Source organism: Dama dama, chromosome 25 (assembly GCF_033118175.1).
Source record: "Dama dama isolate Ldn47 chromosome 25, ASM3311817v1, whole genome shotgun sequence".
Lineage (NCBI taxonomy): Eukaryota > Metazoa > Chordata > Mammalia > Artiodactyla > Cervidae > Dama > Dama dama.
The window spans coordinates 65,130,972-65,153,856 of NC_083705.1; positions in this window are offsets into that span (position 1 = coordinate 65,130,972).

Here is a 22,885-nt window from a genome sequence, read left to right on the forward strand (position 1 = left end):
CGTCTGAGCCACCAGGGAAGTCAATACACTATATATATACATATATCCCCTCTTCTTGGACCTCCCTCCCACCTCCCCCAGTCTCACCCATCTAGGTAATCACAGAGCACTGAGCTGAGCTTCCTGTGCTATATAGCAAATTCCCACTAGCTATTCTTTTTTTTTACACAAGATCAATCATATCCCACAATTTGTCCTTCCTTCCCCTTCCCCACTGTGTCCACATGTCCATTCTCTATGTTTGTGTCTCTGCTCCTGTTTTGCAAATAGGTTCATTTATACCATATTTCTAGGTTCTACATATATGCCTTAACATATGATATTTGTTTTTCTCTTTCTGACTTACTTCACTCTGTATGACAGACTCTAAGTTCACTCACATCTCGACAAATGAACCAGTTGTGCTCGTTTTTATGGCTGAGTAATATTCCATTGTTCATAGGGTTCTTTGGCCCCCTGACACAAATAGCCAACTCACTGGAAAAAATCCTGATGCTGGGAAAGATTGAAGGCAAAAGGAGAAGAGGGTGGCAGAGGATGAGGTAGTTGGATAGCATCACCAGTTCAATGGACATGAACTTGGGCATACTCCAGGAGATAGTCAGGAACAGGAGGCCTGGCATTCTGCAGTCCATGGGGTCGCAAAGAGTCAGACATGACTTAGTGACTGAACAACAACAATGATATTCCATTGTATATAGATACCATGACTTCTTCATCCATTCATCTGTTGATGGGCATCTAGGTTGTTTTCAAGTCCTGTCTACTGCAAATAGTGCTGCAGTGAACACATCAGCATATATGTGTCTTTTTGAGTTATGGTTTTCTCAGGGTATATGCCCAGTTTCTGCATTTCTAAAGAAAGTATATATGCTTGCTGTTTTCTTGTTTATCCACTTTAGACAGTGTCTACCATCTTCCTATCATAGAAGATAGAAATTTTGGATATTCTTTTTTTTTTTTTTTGAGACTTTTCAGTGGACAGTCCTCAGCCGGCCACCATCTCTGGGAGCCAAGAAGGCAAAGGGCCCAGAGACCTCCCTTTCTGTGACTCCCTTAACTTGTGCTTCAGTAAGGCTCTTCTTTCTCACTGGTTTCTCTTGATCTGAAGCCCATTCTGATTCAGTATCTTCACATAATAATTTTACATCTCCTGTCAGGCAGAGGGAAGGCAGTAATGGTGGGAGGGTGTGCTGGGAAGGTGGTGGGCAGTATTGAGTTCTCCTGACATAGACTCTCCACTAATTCATGTACTCTGAGCCGCTCGTTTTACCCTCATCCTCTATGTAGCTGATGCCTCCAATATCTGAGCCTGTCCCAGGTTCTGAGGCTCAAACTGATTTTCTTATCATTGGCTTCTTCTTCTGCAGTCTCTTAGAAATCTGTTTTTACACATCTACCAGGCCCAACATCACTTTGAGTCCCAAAATATGTTGACCTCTTTCTCTGTCTTTTCTCCTTTCATTTCTATTTATCTGTGTAGATTTTAAACCTTCTTTTTGTAATTTTTCTTTTTAATGTTAGGGGATTGGGAAAGCAACTGTGATAAAAGGCATTTTTGATTGCCCACGTTTTGCCTCCTTCTTATCTAAGATTGCTTTTACCATGGAATCATGCTGGGATGAGATTCAGTTCTGCTCTGTAACTTTCTATCTGTTCTATCACTTCACATTTCCATCTTTCATATAGAGACAATAATGCCTGCTTCATTGAATTTATGGAAGCCCTACTTGAAATCATATCTGGAACAATGCTTATCTGGAACATGATAGTACAGATATGAAGAAGTACTTTTGATTAATTCTTCACTGTTTGTTCCTACTCAGAAGGCTCTCTCACAACCAGTTGAGGCCCAGTGACTATAACTACAGTCCCACCATATGCTTTTGGCAAACAACTTTTACCTGATTCAGACACTGTCCTTGCATTGAGCTTTTAGAGGTGAACAAAACAAAGCCCCTTGCTTCCACAGTTTATATTCTAGGAAAGGATGAAGATAAACAAATATGCAGGAAAACATGTCAGATGCTAACAAATGCTATGGACAACAGTAAATTAAGGCCAGTATGTAGAAGGAAGCTGCTATTTTAGAAAGGATGGCCAGGTAGGATCCCATTGAGAAGGTGACCTTGAAGCAGAAACCTGGATTGAAGATGTAGGAAGTAAGCAGTCCATGCAGACCTCTGCGAGAACCTTCTAAGCAGAGCAAACAAGACATACAAAGCCTAAGGTGGGAGCATGATTGTCAAGTTTAAAGACTAGCAAAGTGGCAATGTGGCCCAAGTTGAAGATGATGAGTTCATACCTGGTGGGACCTTAAATGCCTTTGATAAGACTTTGGTTTTTGCCTGAGTAGACTCATGAGCCATTGGAGGGCTTTGAGCAGAGGTGTACCCTTATCCCTTATGGATGGAAGGACCTAATTTCACTGTAATGTGTTACCTCTGATAAGTAAATGATGGCATGATGTTGGCAGCGTCATATCTATTGGGTGTCCAGCTGCTCATGTCTGCATTAGCTGTGCCTCAGTTTTTCAAGTCCAGGCTTTGTACGCTGTTGATTTTTCCAGCCTCAACTAGGACCAGCTTCTCGTTCTTCTCTATGCCCAAGACTTCAGACCTCATTAACAAATCCTACTTGACCAGTTTCAAGTCATCTTCCAATGTTTGCCTAAACTTTTAGCTCATGATTTGTTTGAGTGTATTAAGATGTTCCAGTTTAATTCTTCTCCTCTCTCTTGTTGATTGTAATGTTTCTGCCCACAGATTCTCAAACTTAATGAAACCTCTTATTCGATCATGTTTTGTCTGGCAAGTCACATTAAACAAAGCACTAAGATGAGGTTGTGTATTGGAATGGAACTGAGTGATCTTAGTTCAAGCAGTCTCTCAAAACAGTGTGCTGTTACCTGAAATGGTTCTATTAATACAGAGACCATATGGGCCCTTGGAAACACCACTTGGCTGCTTACCATAGAAAAGCAGATGTGTTTGGTGAGATGCTGCCTATTCTATCTTGTGTTACACATCGTTAATCTTCTCAGTGTTAAAATTAGTATGGGCCACCAGGCATTTCTTGCAGCCAAGGCTTTTATGAACAGAGGAGCTCCATGGAGGGGTAGAATGGCAGAGGTATTGTGACAATTTCCCTTTGGAAAAGCAATGCCATGCTTTACGCAGGCACCATTCATGGGAGTGGGCTCTTGTTGACAGTTTGCAAACCATTCCATTTTCTTGGGTTCCTTATTGGTCATTCCTCTACTCCAAGTTTAATATTATGAATAATAATGTCATTTAATTATCCTTACTTTTTTTGCTGAAGTCAGTGCTCCTGATGGAGGAATTTGGGATCAGTCAGGATAGATATTTCAAGATACAGGCAGGTAGTCATTTTTTCCCCCCTAGTCTTAATCATAACCATAAAATCCTTGAAAAAGATTCATACACAGTACCTATAGTGTAATAATTTAAGGTGTAGATAATCACTGGAATCTGGACTTTAGACACATGTTACAGTGTCTCCTTTGTGATTGCAGTAATATCTGGACACATAATGCTGAACAAGATATGGTACTCGTACTCAGGAAGCTTTCACCCTGGAGGTAGGACTGAGCAGTAAACAGGTGGGAGGTGAGCCAAGGTCTTTATCAGAGATCTGTGTCCTCTCACATGGCTTCTTGGCAGGACGCTTCATTGCCCAGTGTACCTTGCATGGACCATATGGCTTGTTCTCATCAATGGAAGGTGATTGGATGGGGTGTTTGTTGCTTCTTGGCCCATGTGTTTTCTCTACTGTCTCTCCTCCATTGTTTCCTGTCTGTTTCATAGTTCTAGAGTAACTCTGAAAACTGCATATTTGCAATGGCAGAGTCTTCCTTTGTCTGAATCATAAAGGACTCTTTGGAGCATAGATCTCCCATTTCTCACTTAACAGGACAGCAACACTGATATTTTAAAATTTTCTTCTAATGGCAGTAGAGTTACGCTAAACATTTCCATTGGCAATTTGGGACCACGGACATGACCAGGACATGACACTACAAGGGATGGACCCAGGCTTGGAAGACTTGGAAAGACTTCTAAGATGGCAATGATGTTGAGTGGTGTTGAGTCAACAGTCTGACTTGAGAGTCTGGAACTGAGAATTACTCTGGGATAGAGGTGAAGGCTGGGGGGTCTTCAGGGCCTTCAGCTTCTTGATTCCTGAGAGTGGAATTATGGTTTTTCAGCAATATGCATATCATTTCATTTGGTAGATATTTTGTCGCTAAATCGTGAGTCCTTGGAATTTCAGAGTCACTTGGCAGTTTAAAATTAAGCACAGTTAAAATTCTTTTAGGTGAAACATCAGATGCAATAAATTGTAGTTAATGCTCACTGTAATGAAAGTTTTAAGCCTATGTAGCTGACAAAATTTTTATTGCTTTAAATGCCATCTATATGCTGATGACTTGTACATTTATATTTCCAGCCCTGACCTCTCCATTGAATTCAGACTCCTCCATCCAGTTGTCTGCCTCTTTATCATTTCCATTTGAATGCCTATTAGGCATTTTGAATGTACAATAGCCAGACAGAAGATTTTGTCACAATGGCCAGACAGAAGATTTTGCCACCCACCAAAATATTTATTCCCCATCTCAGGAAAATCACATGAACTTCTATCTGGTTGCTCAATCACAAATTTGTGGTCATTCTTTAAGCCCTTTCCTTATTTTTCCTTACATTCAATCTCTCAACAAGAACTCTAAGCTGGATTTCCAAAGTAAATCCCCCTTTTGTCCATTACTTCCGTTTTCATTGTATGACCTTGTTCAGGCTACCATTGTCACTTTCCTGGACCATCACAAACTCTTACCAGTCTCTCTCTGAATCCTTTGTTCTCTTCAACCCTTCATTTCCACACTGCAGCAGCACAGCCTTTTACAGATTAAGGTAGATCACTTCACTTTGCCTTTGAATACCCTGGCTTACCTGTGTCTCTTATGTCTCCTGCATTGCGCTCTCTTTGTGACCTCATGGACTGTAGCCTGCCAGGCTCCTCTGTCCATGGGGATTCTCCAGGCAAGAATACTGGAGTGCGTTGCCATTTTCTACTCCAGAGGATCTTCCCAATCCAGAGATCCAACCATCTCCTGTTTATCTTGCATTGGTAAGTGGATTCTCTACTACAGTGCCACCTGGCAAGCCCTGGTCTTTGGACTCTGCAAGGCCCTGCATCTTTGGGCTCCATCACTTGCTTATGTGTGCTAAGTTGTTTCAGTTGTGTGTGTGACTCTTTGTGACCTCATGGACTGTAGCCTGCCAGGTTCCTCGGTGCATAGGATTCTCTAGGTAAGAATACTGGAGTGAGTTGCTATGCCCTCCTCCAGGGTCGAACCTGTGTTTCTTATGTCTCCTGCATTGCTTTCCCAGTGGTGCTAGTGGTAAAGAAACTGCCTGCCAGTGCAAGAGATGAAAGAAATGTGGGTTCAATCTCTGGGTTGCAAAGATCCCCTGGAGGAGGGCCTGCAACCTACTTCAGTATTCTTGTCTGGAGAATCCCATGGACAGAGGAGCCTAGCGGGCTACAGTCCAAAGGGTCGCACAGAGTTGGATATGGCTGAAGTGACTTAGCATACCACCTGGGAAGCCATTTGCTCACTAGTATCCAGTTACAAGTACCTGCTCAGTTTCTTAGTACACTAAGGCCCTCACCACCTTTTGCCTTTGTACTTCTCTCTGAAATGCTTCCTTTCCAGATCTTTCCACCCTTGCTCCTCTTCAGATCTCAGCTCAGAAGTCCTCTCTGCCTCATTGGTGACACCTTCATTACCACCTGTTTAGAGGAGCCCTCCTATTTCAGACACCGTCTGTGATCTGATACCTCGACAGCTTTTATGTCTATTTGAATGATCTTGTTTTGTTCTTTGATTTCCTTACTTGAGTTTGATTTGTCTCACTCAGGGCTTCTCAATCTCAGCAGTATTAACATGGTGGGGCAGATGATTCTTTGTTGGGGAGGGGCCTTCTCCTGTGCATTATAGGATGTTTAGTGGCATTCACCCCTTAGATGCCATCAGCAATCCTCCCATCCCCCAATCCAGTATGATAACCAAAAATAGAGTCTCCAATCATTGTCAAATGTCCCCTGGGAAAATTCCACTCTCCTTCTCTGTTGAGAACTTGTCCAACTGATGTTAAAACTAGCTTTACAGTGAAGCTGCTTTTTCTTGAGGCCCTGGGAGGGGTCCTACAGAGTGTCCACTTGATATGCATGTGACATTTCCAAAAGTAAGACACTTTCAGTTCAGTTCAGTTGCTCAGTCGTGTCTGACTCTTTGCGACCCCATGAACTGCAGCACGCCAGGCCTCTCTGTCCATCACCAACTCCCGGAGTTTACCCAAACTCATGTCCATTGAGTCAATGATGCCATCCAACCATCTCATCCTCTGTTGTCCCCTTCTCCTCCTGTCCTCAGTCTTCTCCATCATCAGGGTCTTTTCCAATGAGTCAGCTCTTTGCTTCAGGTGGCCAAAGTATTGCAGTTTCAGCTGCAACATCAGTCCCTCCAATGAACACCCAGGACTGATCTCCTTTAGGATGGGCTGGTTGGATCTCCTTGCAGTCCAAGGGACTCTCAAGAGTCTTCTCCAACACCACAGTTCAAGAGTATCAATTCTTTGGCGCTCAGCTTTCTTTATAATTCAACTCTCACACTCATACATGACTACTGGAAAAACCATAGCCTTGACTAGACGGACCTTTGCTGGCAAAGTAATGTCTCTGCTTTTTGTTATGCTGTCTAGGTTGGTCACAACTTTCTTTCCAAGGAGTAAGACACTTTAGCTGTCATTGGTTAAGACTGAAGTTCTCTTTGCACTACTGTGTGTGGTCAGTCACTCAGTCATATCTGACTGTTTTGGGATCCCATGGACTGTAGCCCTCTAGGCTCATCTGCCTGTGGAATATTTCAGGCAACAATACTGGAGTGGGTTGCCATTTCCTACTCCAGGGGATCTTCCTGGCCCAGGGATCAAACCTGCATTGCTTGCGTGCCTCATGCTTTGGCAGGTGGTTTCTTTACCATTAATGCCACCAAATTTTTCTTCATTTCCCCACTGGGTGGCTTGTGTTAAAGTGACCATAGGTATGTTTGAGATTTAGGCAAATTGGTTTAGTTGAACTTAGAGGGATGTTTGAATGTGGTTCACAGCCACTTTCTTGAATAGAGAAATTATTTCTAGTTGTCCTGGTAAGGAGAGGTTCTTTACCTATAGTGGTTCCCCAGCCCTTTGCTCTGGTTCACCTGACACATGAAAGCCAAGGCCAGATGTCACGTCCCAATATGAACATGTCCTGTGACACCTAGTATGTGGATTGACATGTGTGAAGAGAGAGGTCTGTGGAAAATTCTACAAGTTATTAAAAATAAAAAATTAACAATGGAAGATTTGCTTATGCTTTAAAATGAGAATTATCTCCTGTCAGGAAGATGGCTAGTACTGTACCATATATTTTCTTCTTCCTTTTGATGGAAGTCACACAACATAGAAAATTTCAGGTTTTTTTGCTATTCATAGGGCACACTCTGCAGCAGAATTGTCTCTAGCAGCTCAAATATGAAAGAAATTCAATAAAGGCTTTCCCAAATTGACAAAAATACTAAAGATGTCACTCTCAATAACAAATACTGAAGCTGAACTGAACTTTGGTTAAAATATCAATAACAAAAACAATTTGCATCAACCACACTTGAGGAAAGACTAGATTATCTTCCTATTGTGTCTGAAGAGAAAGATATTCAAGAATCTTCATGTGAGAAGTGATCAAAGACCATCCAGTCAAAAAATGTAGGGAAAAATAGTATGGGTAATTATTAGGCAGGTAGCTAATTAAAATGTTACACTATTTTTCAAAACTTTTATGTATTTTTGTATATTTGTGTTATTTGTGTGTGTGTGCTCGGTCGTGTCCAACTTTTTGCGACCCCATGGACTGTAGCCCACCAGGATCTTCTGCCCAGGGATTACCCAGGCAAGAACACTGGAGTGGGTTGCCATTTCCTCCTCCAGGGGATCTTCCCAACCCAAGCATTGAAACTGCATCTCTTGTGTCTCTGTGTTATTTGCCAGATTTTAAAAGTTATTTGTTCTTTTTTTTTTTTGCTTTAAATTGGCATTCACCTTTGTACCGAATTTTATTTTAATAATTTTTGATATTCTTATTTAATGTGGTCTCCCCAAAATTGCATATGCTAGAGGCCCATGCAAACTGGAAGCCTCCAGGTAGCAGATTACTTGGGTATAGGTCATGTACATTATTTGGTCTTGTTTACTAAGGTCTTCCTAGTGCTTGGTGTATATTACTGCTCACAGCACACTCTCAGAACACAGACGCATGATTGCTGTTAGACATTTTGTGCTGGAAGCATTGAGCCTCTCCCAGAAGCCTGGAAGCTTCCTGGAGGGCATGCAGACTAGATTGCCTACAACTTCAGTTGAAAGGGTGAAGGCTGGCAACTTTCACGAGGTTGGTCAGGTTGATGTAATCAATAAAATGATCAATAATAGGACTGAGAAAGAGCTTTATTTGAGCCTAACTGAGGACTATAGCTTCAGAGATGCAGATTCAAGAAGCACCTGAATTGTGTTCCACTGAACTACAAAATGTGTGCATGCTCAGTCGTATCTGATTCTTTGCGATCCCGTGGACTGTAGCCCACCAGTCTCCTCTGTCCATGGGGTTTTCCAAGGAAGAATACTGGAGTGGGTTGCCTTTCCCTGCTAAAGGGAGTCTTCCTGACTCAGGGATCGAACCCATGTTTCCTGTGTCTCCTGCATTGGCAGGAGGATTCTTCACCACTTTGTCACCTAGGAAGCCCAGGCTACAAGATGGGGGAGGCTAAAAAAGGCAAAACCTGCCAGGTTGCATAAGTTGTTTGCAAGGATTAGGATTGAAGATGACAAGAGATAAGGGTGCTTGTTAAGTAGGGTTGTTCGGGGTGCAAAACGGTTGCATGATTACAAGGGGAGACACCTTGAGACCATAAAGTTATAGCCAGCAGCTCCATAACAGATGTTGTTTTGAAAATGACTGGTGATGCCCTTGAGTTTGATACAGTTTAGAAAATTCAAGTTCTCAGTGATACAGGAAAAGGGCATCCACAAAACCCAGCTGGCTCCATTTTAAATACCTGAACCGCAGTTACTCCATTTTGATTTTTAGGTGCATTCTTTTCTTTAGTGAATGGTTAAAACAGATGTACAATGCATGCTTGACACAAGATAAGCTGTTCAAGCACCCATAACATTCAAGCCAAATCATATATAAGATAAAATGACTTTTCCATATCTCACTATGTGAAAATTTCTTTCATTTGTCGAAAGTACATCCTGGGAACTTCAGTTCTGCATTTGTCCTCCTCCTCCTTTCCCTCCTCCTCCTTTTCCTCCTCCTTTTCCTCCTCTTCATTCCCCGCCCCCCACTCAAATACAAAGCTTTCAAAATATAAGATTTGCCCATTTATATTTTTGTGAGCTTGTCAACTGTCTTATCATATTCAACTGAAATCTCACTCCCTCCGAAACAAACAAAAACCAACCTTGGGCAAGTTATACAGTACCCAGCCCCTCTAAGCCATGAGTTCCTCATTGGTAAAGTATGGACTTAAAAGTATCTATCATATGGGATTCTTTGTGCTGGGTATTTCTTGTGGCAGACCGGTTTCTCTAGTATGGCATGCTGGCTTAGTTGTCCCATGGTATGTGGGATCTTGGTTCCCCAACCAGGTATTGAACCCATGTCCCCTTCATTGGAAGGTGGATTCTTAACCACTGGACCACCAGGGAGATCCCTGTATGGGATTCTTGAGGGAATTAAAAGGGATAAAGTATGTGAAATTCCCAGTACAGTGGCTGGTATATAGTAAGTGATAATGAAATCTTAGCTACTATTATTCTGACCTTATTCATGGAGCATTTGTGTCTGTAAAGTCATAGTTATTGATAGTATTGATGCAAAGTGGGTTTTTTACATTTTCACAGGCTCATCAAAGGCCTAATATAGAGTTAGTTACAGTGGTGAGGGGTTCATGTCCAAGTTCCATAGACATGGAGGAACATAACCACATGTATCCATTGGAAGTCCTCAAGTTAGAAGAAGAGCCTTTCAGCATGATGTGTCTTCCGAAGTAGGCATCCTGACAGGAGAGTCTTCAGTATCTTCAAAAGTAATGCTTAAAACTCTGAAGTAGCCAGAATTTCATGGTATATATATTGAAATAAATTGTAGTGCTTGAAAATAGATTTAACATGCTGTCTAGATTTCTTTTCACTTGGACTCCATTTCTGTAGAATATATTGCATTGGGCAACAACAGACGCAGAGACAATGAGATTCTTTCAAAAACAATTGCTTATTTAGTCCAAAACCACAGCGCACAATCCTCCTCAAATTCTTATAAGATAGAATGACAGAACCTATATGAGGATAGAAGCACTAAAATCAAACTTTGCTGTTTCCTGGTATTGAAAGCAAACTCTCCCCCAGTTTCCTTTCTGGTTGAAAGGCTTGAGAATTGACCTTTAAAATTACAGTCTACAATTTAAATTAGATCAACATGGCCATGGAGGCAAAGTAATGGGAACTCAGTGATTTGTTAGAAATTAGGGAGCTAAATCTTTGAAGTTACAACTTTGATTTTTTTTTTTTTGAGCAAAGTATTGAACATCAAACAATGTATCATTCCAGAATGTCAGGTTTTTACCTTTTACTTGGGGGAAATTTGAGTCTTCTGACTCTAACATGGAAAGATTATGTGGCAGAAAATGACCTTTCTGAATTTTGCTTTTGAGTTAAATTAAATAGAATTTCATCTTGCACTGCTGCTGAGGCCCTGAAGCAAGGAGATATTTTGCAATTTAATATGAAATTTATTGAATAACCCCACAAGCATTTATTGTACACCTAGCTAATGCCTGATATTGTGACAAGTGGTAGGCAATGAATTTTAAAAACCTGCTCATCCTTTAAGGAGCTTACAGTCTAGAAGAGACTGGAGTGCCCCGGCAGGTGTCCGTGGTGCTGTAAGTTGGAATAACAGTATCACTGGGAATAAATGATGGAGTGGTTAGAAAAGACATGGAAGGGAGATGTTTAAGAAGATGCTTGGGACTTACCTGTCAGTCCAGTGGTTAAGACTCCACACTTTCAATGCAAAGGCACGGGTTTGATCCCTGCTTGGGTAACCAAGAACCCACATGCCACTTGATGCCATAAAAAAAGAACAAGCTGTTTGACAGAGGATTTGGTGTTTTTCAGGTGTCTGGGAATGAGATGGAGAAAGGGAGGGTCTCAGTGAAGCAAGAGTTAAGAGTTGAAGCAAGATTTTTGCACTGGCTGTCTGTTATCCAGCCTAGTTCCATAAACAGAGAAGACCCTGGTAGGTTTTTCAAGTTCCAGAGACACACAATGATATTTGTAATAAAGAAAGATATTGTGGCTGAGGGGTGAAAGCAAGAAAGTGTAGTAAACACAAACCAAGTTAGAATGTCTCAGCTCCAGCTATCTCATAGACTCAGTACTTGTCCAAACATTTATCATCTGAGAACAAGAATACACAAGCCAGGGGTGAAAAATAAACTTTTCCAAATTAAAACTGAGTATTTATTTATGTTTTAAAGATACCACTCCCTTGATTTATTTAATTCGGGAATTACTTTCCAGTAGCTAAAAGAGAATTTGATAGCTTCATGCACATTAAAAAGACTTTTCATAGTTTTTATGTCAATTTTATTTTATTTTTAAAATTAATTTTATTGGAGTATAGTTGATGTACAATTGGTTTCTGCTGTATAGCAAAGTGAACAGTAACACACACTCACATGTGTGTGTGTGTGTGTGTGTGTGTGTGTGTATACTTTTTTAAAAGAGTCTATTCCCATACAGGTTATTACAAAGTACTGAGTAGAGTCCCCTGTGCTCTATTGTAGGTTTTATTACTTACCTTATTTTACACACAGTTGTGTGTATATATCAATCCCAACCTTCCGATTAATCCCTGCCCCCTTTCCCCCTTGGGCTTCCCAGGTGGGTCTAGTGATAGAGAATCTGCCTGCCAATGCATGAAAGGCAAGAGAATGTGGGTTTGATCTCTTGTTTGGGAAGATCCCCTGGAGTAGGAAATAGCAACCTGCCCCAGTATTCCTTCCCTGAAATATTTCATGGACAATGGAGCCTGGTGGGCTATAGTCCATGGGGTTGCAAAAAGTGGACACCACTGAGCATGCACACACATACACACATAATTTCCCCCTTGGTAACTATAAGTTTATCTTCTGTATCTGTGACCCTATTTCTGTTTTGTAAATAGGTTCGTTTGTACCACTTTTTCAATTCCACACATAAGCTGTATCATATGACATTTGTCTCTCATTCACATTTAAAAAATACATTTCTTCTTTTCCCTCTGTCTTTCTAAAAGTTAGATACATCTAGGTTAATAAAGACTAATTTTGGGAGGAACACTGAGAAATGACCTAGGAAGAGATCTATGGAATGACTACATTTAAATTATCAGTTATTCTACTTTAAATAAATCATCCTTCAGGGAAATTGTTTACCTTATTAAGCAGTTAGAGACCTCAGAGACCTCCTCCTTTAGTTACATACTGCACTTTCCTTGGGTTTTACTCAGGTTTTTCATTTCTTTTGTCCCTTGATCTCACTGACACAATCTTAATACAGTAAGTCTCCTAGATGTGAACCTTCAAGTTAAGAACTTTCAAAGATGCAAACATGCATTTGCTTGTTCAATCATGTAAGCTAATTCACATGTCTGGCATACATTGTCACGGGTGTACATCCTCTAGAAATGGTTTTCTGTATTTTACTGTACAGATACTGTGTCCTGGGTCTCCTGCATTGCAGGTGGATTCTTTACCATCTGAGCCACCAGGGAATCCCCACAGGTACTGTATACAGTACTCTAATAAGTATCTTTTTTAATTAAATTTTTTAGTTTGTATTGATGTATAGGTGATTAATAATTTGTGAGCTTCAGGTGAACAATGAAGGGATTCACTCATACATATACATATAGCTATTCTCCCCCAAACTCCCCTCCCACCGAGGCATCCACATAACATTGATCAGAGTTCCCTGTGCTATAGGGTAGGCCCCTGTTGGTTGTCCATTTTAAATATAGCAGTGTGTACATGTCCATCCTTAACTCCCTGACTATCCCTTCCCCCCATCCTTCCGCGGCAACCATAAATTCATTCTCTAAGTCTGTGAGTCCGTTTCTGTTTTGTACATAAATTCATTTGTATCATGTCTTTTTAGATTCTGCGTATTAGGAATGTCATACAATGCTTCTGCTACTCTGTCTGACTTACTTCGTTCAGTACGACAATCTCTAGGTTCAGGATCTTTATTTCAGGCCCAGGGTGTCTGGAAGTAAGCACAAAAGCAGATAACACAATATAGCCAATTTTGTTAACTGGGTTATTGTTGTTCTGTCCCTCAGTCATGTCTGACTCTTTGTGACCACATGGACTGCAGCACCCCAGGCTTCCCTGTCCTTCGCTATCTCCTGGAGTTTGCTCAAACTCATGTCCATTGAATTGGTGATGCCATCCAACCACCTTCTCTTTGTCCCCTTCTCCTGCCTTCAATCTTTCCCAGCATCAGGATCTTTTCCCATGAGTCAACTCTTCACAGCAGGTAGCCAAAGTATTGGAGCTTCAGCTTTAGCATTAGTCCTTCCAATGAATATTCACGGTTGATTTCCTTTAGGACTGACTGATTTGATCTTGTAGTCTAAGGGACTCTCAAGAGTCTCCTCCAGCCCCACAGTTTGAAGTCATCAGTTCTTTGGTGCTCAGCCTTCTTTGGGCTTTCCTGATGGTTCAGACAGCAAAGAAACTGCCTGCAATGTGGGATACCTGGGTTCAATCCCTGGGTTGGGAAGATCCCCTGGAGAAGGGAAAGACTACCCACTATTACTAATAATAGTACTAATACCAACATACACTATTCTTGCCTGGATAATTCCATGTACAAAAGAGCCTGGCAGGCCACAGCCCACGGAATCACAAAGAGTTGTACACCACTGAATGACTTTCACTTCATTTCAGCATTTTTTATGGTCCAGCTCTCACATCCATTCATGACTACTGGAAAAACTATAGCTTTGACTAGATGAACCTTTGTTGGTAAAGTAATATCTCTGCTTTTTAATATGTTGTCTAGGTTTGTCATAGCTTTTCTTCCAAGGAGCAAGTGTCTTTTAATTTCATGGATGCAGTCACCATCTGCAGTGATTTTGGAGCCCAAGAAAATAAAATCTGTCACTGTTTCCATTGTTTCCCCATCTATTTACCATGAAGTGATGGGACCAGATGCCATGATCTTAGTTTTTTGAATGCTGAATTTTAAGCCAGCTTTTACACTTTCCTCTCTCACCTTCATCAAGAGGCTGTTTAGTTCCTCTTCACTTTCTGCCATAAAGTTGGTGTCATCTATACAACCTTATCAGTTGACAAGGTTATTGATATTCCTCCCAGCAATCTTGATTCCAGTTTGTGCTTCATCCAGCCTGGCATTTCACATGATGTACTCAGCATATAAGTTAAATAAGCAGGGTGACAATACACAACTTTGATGCTCTCCTTTTCCTGTTTGGAACCAGTCTGTTGTTCCATGTCCAGTTCTAACTGTTGCTTCCTGACCAGCATACAGGTTTCTCAGGAGGTAGATAAGGTGGTCTGGCATTCCCATCTCTTTAAGAATTTTCCACAGTTGGTTGTTAGTTGGGTACCTAGGCTAATTTGGCTTACAAACAAATTGGACTTAGGATTGCACTCTAGGAATGTAACTTGTTCATCTGTAGGGGGGTTACTGCAAGGCAAAGACAAGAGGCACAGACCTTGAAAGCCCCCAGAGTGTTATCGTTTGTCTGTGTCTGGGATGTTTTCTCCTGCTGGTCCACGTCTCCTGGGACAGGAGACAGAGAAAGTTATCCAGGCTTATCAGAAGTACATGACAAGAGAAACACATGAATGAGGGACAAACATGGATGAAAAACAAAGTGAACGACGAGAGAAACAAATCTAGTCTCTGAGCAGTAACTCCACCGCCTGGAGGGACCCATCCATCGAAAAACAGTTTGTTAGAGAGGCGAAGGCCACTAGGCGATTTCTCTGGGGGATGGTACTGGGAGTCTGGGGAGAAAGCCTTGGGGTGTAAGAGAAGCCAGAAGTACTGGGCTCGAGACTGAATTGACAAAGATGCTCCCTTCCAAGGCCGTAGCTCCCTGCCTGCTGCTCCTGGTAGCATCTGCACAGCCCATTATTACCTTCTATGATATAGAATTACCTTCTATGGTAATAATATAATAGCCACACATTCTCAGGCTGTCAGCATTATTTTGTACAACATGATCTCCTTTGAGATCTCCGTGTGCTGCTCTCAGGAGAGGGAAGCAGGCAGGATTCACTCCCCTGTTTCCCTTTTCTTCTCTTGGATCTTCCAAGTTCACTCTCTCAGCACTGGGCTATCATTGTCTGCCTAAAGACCTGGCGTGTCCCTTTCTTGCCATGGGCATGCCTCTCTCTCCTCCTTCCTGCAGATGTACCCCCGTGTCTTAAGTTAGGGTTCCTAGGGGCACAGCAGGGATTTGGAGGCATGCGATGTCCTGGGGGAGGTTCTGGTGAGAAAGGCAGGGGGGTGAGGAAGCAGGTGGGGAAGGGAATCCGCTGATGGATGAGGTCTTGGCTTGGATGCTGTGGAACATGACCTGACCACAGGGTCTCTTCACCTTGAGATACAAGAGCCACCATTTCTACCACATTTCAGTGAGTGCTTGGCTGCCCCAGGTAGGGGGTGAAAGCTGCCTAGGCTCCCAGGCAAGGCTGCTTCCATTAGACTGAGGATGACGTTTCCAGAAGGTGCATTGGCGAGCCATTAGCAGCCTACTCTCAAAGCGCTGGAGAGTAGGTTAACCCGGAGGATAGATTAACCTGGGTGACTATCTTCAAGGGGCTTGGCGGGTGGCACTAGTGGTAAAGATCCGCCTGCCAATGCAGGAAATAAAACAGACACGGATTCAGTCCCTAGACTGGGAAGATCCCCCACAGAAGGCAATCATAAATCACTCCAATTTTTTTTTTTGCCAGCTTATTTATTTTTTTAATTGAAGGATAGTTGCTTTACAGAATTTTGTGGCTTCCTACCAACTATTTTGTGGTTTCTTATCAAACATCAACAAAATTCTATAAAACAACTATCCTTCAATTTGTCTGAAGAATCCCATGGTCAGAAGAGCCTGGCAGGCTACAGTCTATAGGGCTGCAAAGAGTGAAGCGACTGAGCCCACACACATTGTTTGCAAAGGGGTCAGGGCAAGGAAGCAAATGCAGCTACTACATGTGCTGTTTGTTTTATGCCACAATTTCATGCTAATCTTTAAGAAACGATAAATGTCTACCTTGTTTCCGGTTGCAGGGGTGTTTGCAATATATTCGAGACTGGAGGAAAGACCAGGATGGTGGAGCTGCAGGCACTGTGCCAGACAGCTGTGGGGAAAGCTTTTAGGCAGTGGTTGGGACCATCCTGGCATCTCATTTGTCAGTCACACAATATAACTGAAGTCCCGGCAGCAGATCTGGGGGCTTGGTCAACTACAAATAGTTCTCGGTAAACATCAGAGTGGTTTCTCCAGGTGGCTCAGTGGTAAACAACCCACCTGCCAAGCAGGAGACTTGGGTTCAGTCCCTGGGTCAGGAAGATCCCCTGGAGAAGGAAATGGCAAACCACTCCGCTATTCTTTCCTGGAGAATCCCATAAACAGAGGAGCCTGGTGGGGTCACAAAGAATCAGACATGACTTAGCAACTAAACAACAACAAGACATCAGGGCTGTGTGATCTGATTTGTGCTTTATATACAACCTTTTATTGGAAGGACTGATGCTGAAACTGAAGCTCCAATACTTTGGCTACCCGATGTGAAGGGCTGGCTCATTAGAAAAGACCCTGAGGCTGGGAAAGATTGAAGGCAGGAGGAGAAGAAGACGACAGAGGATGAGATGGTTGGATGGCATCACCAATTCAATGGACATGAGTTTGAGCAAGCTCCAGGAGATAGTGAAGAGCAGGGAAGCCTGGTGTGCTGCAGTCCTTGGGGTCACAAAGAGTTGGACACGAGTGAGTGACTAAACAACAACAACAACAATATATCTCGAGACCTGCTTCTCCAACCCTCTATCATGCACATATCCATTCCAGACACAAAGCATGAGACCCCTGGAGCTAGTCTCTAGAATCCTATAGAAGAGGTGGATCCAGATTTATGCAGTTCCTTCCATAGTTCCTGGACTTGGAGGTGTGATTTTGTATTTTCATAATTGGAGCTAACAGTAGTGGCAGAACTTAAAAGTTTAGTCTTACACTGAGTTTTTGTTAAGCTCAAAAGTGTTGATGTGATGCAACTTGATATATGATAAAGATGTGGTCAGTTTTGTTAATGATGCTATAAAACAACTCTGGCACTGCAAAGTAGCTCAATAAAATACAAAGGAGAGTGTTAATAACCTTTGATCTAAATGTTCCAGGAACAGGTGATTCATTTGTCTAGACATGATGTTTCAAGTTGAACATCTGTTATTCCTTTATGGGTTTAGAACATTTGCAATTTCACTTCAAATCTTTAAGTGATTACACTGTATGATGTAATTCCCATTTGCTGTGTCTCCATGAGGAGATACTAAATGGAGTCTTAGAATGCTGATGTTACCTTTCCCCCAACAGAGACAAGGATTCCTCATCATTTGGATTGACTTGGTTGGCCTGGCTTGTTTACCAAGATAAAAGGGAAACATTTTTATTACACATTTGAGAAAGTACATCAGAGCTTCATATTATCACTAAAACAATTACTATCCCCACCGTGCCTTCTGAAATCAAATTAGTGGGGAGGAAATGGGCCTCTTGAATTAATATCCATTTCAAACTCCCCACTGAAGGTAACTGTTAGAGATGATACACAGATAGGAAATGGTGCTAATAATGTTCAGCAAAGTCAGGGTCAAGTCAAACATGTCAGGAAAGCAATTAATGATATTCTCCTTTCTTCAGGCAGTGGAATCAAGGTCAAGAGGAAAGCTCAATTCTTTCAAAATTCTTCCATCATTTCTGTACCTCACACTTTGGACATTGGGTGTTCACTTGCAGAGTTTTCTCCTTCCACAGCATAAAGGGACTAGATATTATGAAGTAATAGTACTTTAGGAAAGTAGAAACTAAAATTTATTTATCTTTTTTGGTTGGTTCAAAAATAGTAAAAGAAGTGTGTGCTTGTTTGTTGAAAATAATTCAAGCAACACAGATAATATGGTCAAAGTTAAATTTCTCTTTCATTCTCTAAATACCCTGTCATTTGCCAGGATAATCACTAATAGCAGTGCAGTATATATCCTTCTAGGTATAGAATAGATAATGTACTATATGTATAAAATATATAATATTTTCCATATAGTACCTTTATGATATCTAATTGTTTAGTGATGATGGCCTTAGTCTATCTATAGCCAGTGTTGTGGCTGGACCAGCCCTTGGGGTTCTTATTATAATCTCAGGACAGCCTTAGAAATAACTATTAGGGAACTTTGAAAATAGAACAAGGTTTTATTACTCATAGATCTTGGAGGATACATAGATCTTAGGGCCACACAGCAAGGGAGAAATAGAGAGAAAGCGAGAGAGAGAGAGAGAGAGAGGCAGAGAGAAGCGGATTCCTTACCAGCTGAACCACAAGGGAAGCCCTAAGTGAACATGCACTATACAGTCCATGGAATTCTCCAGGCCAGAATACTGGAGTGGGTAGCCTTTCCCTTCTCCAGGGGATCTTCTAAAACCAGGGATCAAACTCAGGTCACCTGCATTGCAGGTGGATTCTTTACCAGCTGAACCACAAGGGAGGCCCAAGAATACCAGAGTGGGTAGCCTATCTCTTCTCCAGCGGATCTTCATGACCCAGCAGTTGAACTGGTGTCTCCTGCATTGTAGGCAGATTCTTTACCAACTGAGCTATCAGGGAAACCCAAGAGAGAGATAGAGAGAGAGAGAGAAAAGAAATTTGGGAAACCGAGGTTTCTGTCTTTATTAGGGTCAAAGGTGGGGGCATAGGGTTTGCTAAGCTGACTTTTTATTGGTGAATTTAAAATACAGGAGTAGTTTAAAGTGTGGTAAGAGAAAAACAAGCAGCCCAAATGGTCAGTTATGGAAATCAACCAAGATCTTATAAGACAAAGGAGATTATGAGTATCTCGGGGTGGTGGGGGGTGAAGACACTCTGGTTCATGACCTAGTGTGTAGCTGGCTTTCTGTCTATTGGATAGAGTCATCTTTGAAGTGCACGGCTTGGGAATCAAAGCTTAAGTCAGCACTCACATTACAAAAACAAAACAAACAGAAACCCAGCCAACTGTCAGCACTTACACGAAAATAAGGTGTGGTGTATAATGCAGTATTTGTTGTGATTTTTAATCCCTGAGTTGTGTCCAACTTTTTATGACTCCATGGGCTGTAACCTGCCAGGCTCCTCTGTTCATGGGATTTCACAGGCAGGAATACTGGAGGGAGGTTGCCATTTCTTCTCAGGGATCTTCCTGACACTGGGATCAAATCTACAACTCCTACTTGACAGGTAGATTCTTTACCACTGTGTCACCTGGAAAGCCCAGAATATATTATACACAATATATAAATAGAAAAACTATACAGCAGTAAAGAATCCACCTGCCAGTGCAGGAGAGGCAAGAGGCTTGGGTCCAGAAGATCTACTGGAGGAGGAAATGGCAACCCACTCTGGTATTCTTGCCTGGAGAATTCCATGGATAGAAGAGCCTGGCAAGCTACAGCCCATGGGGCTGCAAAGCATCAGACATGACTGAGTGACTGAGCAGAGACATAGTACTAAGCATACAATTAATAAGAGAACACTGATTCTCTGTGAATATCACCTTCCAGATAAAACTCAGAACTGTACCATTTGAGCCAGATTCAAATTCAAAATTCATATCTATACACATAAAGTTTTAAAAAGTAAAATAATATTATATTTTACATACTATTGTACCATTTTCCTTTTAAGAATACCTTGGGCAAATGACAAGTGCGAAAAAAACGTTTAGGGTTTAGTCACAGGAAATGTGTTAATAGCCCTAATATATATTACCCTTCTGGAATTTGGGAAGAAGATGTACAACCACCATTTAGAAAAATGAGCAGGAAATTAAACAGACATTCTATAGGAAAAGAACTGCAAATGTCCTCTAAACAGGAAAGTGAGCTCAATCTCACTCGTTATAAATTGTATAGATATATAAGCCTGCCCTGGGACACTGTTTCTCACTTATCAGAAGACCAAATCCTACAAGTTTGATGCATCATCTGTTGGCAAGTCAAGACAGGTATGTTCACTCATTGCTGCTGGGAATAAGACAATGGACAATCTTATGAGAGCAATTTGATAAGATCTAGTAAAAGTACACATGCATTTACCTTTTGATCCAGCAATTTCATATCCATGAAAAATTTCACCTCTGCCTTTGACCAAAAACAGGAAAATGCCAATTTACATCTGAACAAAGGTGTTTATTACAATAGTTTTCAAGAGCAAAAGACTGAAGACAACCCAATTCTCTATCAACAAAGGGCTATTGGAATAAACACGCATTTCAACTGTAAAAACATGAGTGAAATCTTGTTGTATTGGTATGTTTGGCCTACAGGGTACATAGTGAAGTCGCTAAGTCATGTCCGTCTCTTTGTGACTCCATGGACTGTAGCCTACCAGGTTCCTCAGTCCATGGCATTTTCCAGGCAAGAGTACTGGAGTGAGTTGCTATTTCCTTCTCCAGGGGATCTTCCTGACCCAGGGATCGAACCCAGGTATCCCGCATTGTAGGCAGACGCTTTACCACCTAGCCACCAGGGTACATAGGTCACTGAAAAAATTATGGACTTACCAAAGTGTACAAGATATATTGTTTATTTCAGGAAAAGTGATATATACACATAGACCAAAATCCATACCAATGGTGGCCACTTTGCTTTTCATTTTATTTTTTTAATTGGAGTATAATTGTTTTACAATATTGTATTAGTTTCTGCCCTGCAATAAAATGTATCAGCTATCTGTATACACATGTCCCCTCCCTCATGGACCTCCCTCCCACCTCCCCCCACCCTCTCCAGGTCATCACAAAGCACGGAGTTGAGCCCTGCGCTATACAGCAGTTTCTCACTAACTATTTATTTTACACATGCTAGTGTATACATGGGGCTTCCCTGGTGGCTCAGTGGTAAAGAATCCGCCTGCAATGCAAGACATGTGGGTTTGACCCCCAGGTCAGGAAGATCCCTTGGAGAAGGGCATGGCAACCCACTCCAATATTCTTGCCTGGAGAATCCAATGGACAGAAGAGCCTGATGGGCTGCACTCCATGGGATTGCAGAGAGTCGGACACGACTGAACTGACTGAGCACACAGTTATATAGGTTGATCCTAAGCTTCCAATTCATCCCAGCCTCCCCTTTACCCTACTGTGTCAACATGTCCATTCTTTGTGTCTCTGTCTCTATTCCTGCTCTACAAATAGGTTCATCTGTACCAGTTTTTCAGATTACACATATATGCAATAATATATTTGTTTTTTCTTTTTGACTTACTTCAGACTTACTTCAGTCTGTCATGCACCAAATATGTTTGTCCCCCCAAAATTCGTATGCTGAAATCTTAACCTGCCATGTGATGGTACTAGAAAGTGGAACTTTGGAGGTTGCTTAGGACATGAGGGTGAGCCCTTCTTGAGTGGAATTAGTGCCTTTATAACAGAGACCCAAGAGAGCTTCCCTATTCCTTTGCTCACGTAGGGGGCACAGTGAGAAGATGGCTACCTATGAACCAGGAAAAGAGCTCTCCCCAGACACCAATTCTGGTAGATCCATGATCTTGGACTTCCCAGCTTCCAGAAGTGTGAGAAGCAAATGTTTTTTGTTTAAGTCACCCAGTTTATGGTTCTTCCATTCTAACAGCCTGAATTGACTAAGGAGAAAAGAATAAAGAGGAGGGATGGAAGCTAGACTTTTCTGAATGTACTTTTTAAAAGTAGTTTTGACTTTGGGAGCACAAAATGTTTCACATGACTGTAAACAAAAACTAAGAATTCAGAAGGCCATCCCTAAAATAAATGAGTGAATAAATAAAATTTTGTTCTTTAGAAATAAATAACAACAAAGCAAATATATCATTGTATTAGTGTCCTTGAAAAAGTGAAAGTGTTAGTCATTCAGTCTTGTCTGACTCTTTGTGACTCCATGGACTGTAGCCCGCCAGGCTCCTCTGTCCATGGGGATTCTCCAAGCAAGAATACTGGAGTGGGTTGCCATACTCTCCTCCAGGGGATCTTCCCAACCCAGGGATCGAACCTAGGTCTCACACATTTCAGGCAGATGCTTTACTACTGAGCCACCAGAGAAGCCACCCCAAATTTCATCCTAAAAGGATTGCAATCATAGAATTAAAAATATCATTATGAACTCATGGTTTATTTTTCTCCATCCATGAGTGTGTTTCCAGAGAAAAGTGACAGAAATTGTGAACAAGCCAGTAGCAATGAGCATCCTTAGCACCTAAACTCCCTTTCTAAAAACCTCACCACACTAGGTTAACCAGGAATCCCTGGGGTGGAAATGTATAACTGATGGTCTGGGGACAGGAGATGCACAAGGCATGCCCAGAAGATTTTTTACTTTACCTGCCCTAATAGAGGGGAATAGAAGCCACAAGAGCTGCCTCCCACCCCTTTTATCTCTCCTGCCCGCATTTCCACTTCAGACCCTA